The sequence below is a fragment of the Hibiscus syriacus genome, unplaced genomic scaffold (genome assembly GCF_006381635.1).
Source record: "Hibiscus syriacus cultivar Baekdansim isolate YM2019G1 unplaced genomic scaffold, ASM638163v2 tig00116937_pilon, whole genome shotgun sequence".
In the NCBI taxonomy this organism is placed as follows: Eukaryota; Viridiplantae; Streptophyta; class Magnoliopsida; order Malvales; family Malvaceae; genus Hibiscus; species Hibiscus syriacus.
In genome coordinates this window covers 2,160,658-2,164,377 of record NW_024063475.1, presented here as the reverse complement: position 1 = coordinate 2,164,377, position 3,720 = coordinate 2,160,658, and positions in this window count along the sequence as shown.

Below are 3,720 nucleotides of genomic sequence, written 5' to 3'. Positions count from 1 at the left end.
CTTTACCAGGGTTCCGTCGCCGGACGAAACCAGGGACAAGATCCAAGCCCTGGTTTACGTACGAGCCTCGTTAATTCACCTCTTATGACTGTTGTGTTCTTCAAATTACGTTCCCTGAACAACGAATTCAGAAACAACGTTGTTCAGGATCGTTTAGAAGAACATAGTCATCAACATAAAAGGAAAATCATTCGTGTACTAGGTTGAAAAACCCAAGAATTTGCAGTTTTTATTTCGTGTTTATCGTTAATATTTTGACAATGTCTAGCCCAAGACGGCGGCAACTGCTGGCGCAACACAACCGTTCCAGCAGCAACGACAGCAGCGTCACCCCTCGTAGAAAGACCAACGGCAAGTTCGGGGAGCTTTGTGGGGGTACGACGGCTGACGTTACGGCGGTTTGCTGCTGTTTCCCGTGCGGGGTGGCCAACCTCGTGGTTTTAGCAGTATACAAGGTTCCGGCAGGGCTGTGCCGCAAGGCTACGGAAGAAACATCTGCGGAAGCTGCACAAAAAAGGGGTGCTTCAATTCCACGGCGGCCATTTCCGAGTTAATGATCATGACTCACTTCGTCTACATGATTATTTCCAAGACGCGGAGCCTTCGGAAGAAACAGACAAAGCTGCGGTTGAACTAGAAAATGAAATGTGGGATAAGTTTTATGGTACTGGATTTTGGAGAAGCCCCTCTCAACATGAAGGAGAAACATTCTAACACAAAATCAAAATCAATAAAAGCTTCCTGTTTTTTATTTGATTTTACTCTTCCACCTGCATATATAGTTCTTTAAGCAAATGTACATCTCTTCTTGAAAACAATGGAGTGGTGGGATTTTCTAATTCTGTCATCAATGGAGAAATCGAAATGGAATTTTCCAGGCTCTTGTGGAATGCATTTAATGTAATGGAATGGAATCTACATAATATTTTAAGATTTTAATTGTCGCCTTCAAACCCTTGAATTCATTATCACATTCTGTGAACTCTTTATTTTGTTTTGCCTAAACTACACAAATCATCACTTAACTTTCTTCTCACTCTTATTTTATTCATTTAAGTTTAAATTTTTTTTATTTAATATTTGAACTTAATACATCAAAAAATATTTGTCAGTCCCTCTGTTAATTAACCGTGATGGTATAACATTATAAATTTAATTTTTCTTGGATATATATTAGGGTCAACTACATATTTAGTACCTAAACTAGTACTTTTGTCTCATTTTAGTACCTAAACTTTATTTTTTAAAACCATACTTTACGTTTAGTTTAGGTTTCAATTTGGTATCTGTTGTTGAAAAATTAACCGAACTACTGATGTGACATTTCTTTTATTTTTTCAATGAAGGTGTTACATTACCTTATGGTGACATGTCATATCATCGTTAAGTTTTAATGGTGGGTACCCAAAATGAAACATAAAATAATGTTATGTATGATTTTGAAACAAAATAAAATTTAGATATCAAAACGGAACAAAAGTAATAATTTAGGTATTAAATGTATAATTTACCCTATATTAATAAAACGAATTGAATTATTCATATTATTTGATATATACTGATATATATTCAATTTATCTTCAACCGTTGACGTATATTCTTTGAAGTTTATAATTTGTTGATATTTTCTCATAATTTATATATTTTATAATTTGTTAACGTGGATATTATTTGGATTGGTCTTTCGATAAACCAAATAAAAATCAAACGAAACCATAATGCAAAAGTAATATATATATATATATATATATATTTAAATAACTTACCCACTTACCCCAGTACACCAAGCCCAGAACATTATTTCCTAAGTCCAATCGGCTTGAAGCCCTCTCACCTTAGGAATTCCAACGACCCAAAACAAACCTTAGTTCTAAGAGAAAATAACCTCAGTGACCAAAAATGCCTTATAATATACGATTTTAACCAACTTTTTTTGGATTTGCAAAAATGACCAACAAAATCGCAATGCGAAATAAAAATCGCAACGCGATCTCCAGAATCGCAAATCAGTTCCCAGAATCGCAACGCGATTATGAAGAATCGCAATGCGATAGTACAAATTCGCATTGCGATTTTTCAGAATCGCAACGCGAATATGAAAATCGCAACGCGAACATATAAATCGCAACGCGATTCTGACTATCGCAACGAGTATCCGTAAAATCGCAACGCGTATCCGTAAATTGCAACGACAATACGTAAAATCGCAACGCGTATCCGTAAATCGCAACGAGAATACGTAAATCGCAACGCGTATCTGTAAATCGCAACGAGAATACGTAAATCGCAATGCGTATCCGTAAATCGCAACGATTACGTAAATCGCAATGCGATTACGTAAATCGCAATGCGAATACGTAAATCGCAATGCGAATACGTAAATCGCAATGCGAATATGTAAATCACAACGAGATTCTGACTATCGCAATACTGAATTTCAAATTCGCAACTCAATTTCTGAATTCGCAACAGGTTTTAATTTCGCAACACAAATGTTTTGGGTATATAACTACGCAGCAGCAGCAACTCATAACCTAAATACCTAAATCGCAACTCATTTCATCTCCATCTATCACTCTCTCTGGCGACATCCGTTCCTATATCCAACGACATCCTTCCCCATCCGGCAACAGGTTTTAGTTTCGCAGCTCGTTTGTTTAGCAAATTAATTTACAATAATGAAATCATCTAATGTTGATCATGTTTGGATAGATTTGTGTTTTGGAGGGTCATGGGAGAATGTTCATGGTGTTTTACAATATATGCCTTTACCCATGAATCTTCAACTAAAACTGTCATTAAAAAAGTTAACTTATGAAACTCTAATGTTACGTGTTGCAAATAAATTGAATTTAGAGCCCCTAAGTGGATAGTCTGTTTTGCATTCAATATAATGCAGATTGAAATCAACAAATCAACTATTACATTTCAATCAATTAAACAAGCACAAATATTATGTACACATCAATTAAACAAATCAACATTTACAAATCATCTTTTACAAATCAATTAAACAATCAAAAAATAATAATGAAATCAACTTTTGCACCCATACATCCATTTCACGCAGCTCACTTCAGGATTAACCTGCAGAAACCAAACATTGAATCAACAACACTTTCTACACATCTAAAACCTACAAACAGCAAATTATTGCATTCTAGCTACTTAACCAAACATTTTCAAACCAAAAAGAGTAAATATGTTTAACAACACTTGCATTTGACTTACAAATTGTTTATGGACACTTTCATAACGCGGATGCAGGTAGGCAGTGTCTCGCATATATCGCTCTAGCCATAAAATACCGAAACCACAAGCCTACTGCACCTCTATCTCTATCGGTGGGAGGTAGAAAATGTGTACTTCCTGTCGTCAAATGCTCCAAGCACATGCATACGAGAGGACCACAATCCCCTCTGGCTTCCTTCGTTTGTTGTGGCACGGTCTCGTCTCTGATAACTGTAACATTGAACTTCTTTGGCTTCTTGTTTCCAGACTTAGTCCAATAATCAATTGCATCCAAGAATTTAGCCAAATGAGAGCTCTATCCCTTAATCATATCTCTCAAATCAGACAATGATATGTAATTTATCATGCTGTCATATACTATTGTCTTTAGGGATGGGAGCTGAAGCTCGACGAGAAGTCAATGAGTACGGTCCAAAACAGGGATAAACACCTACATCGAAATGTAATAATTCAAATTGTGCACTTATT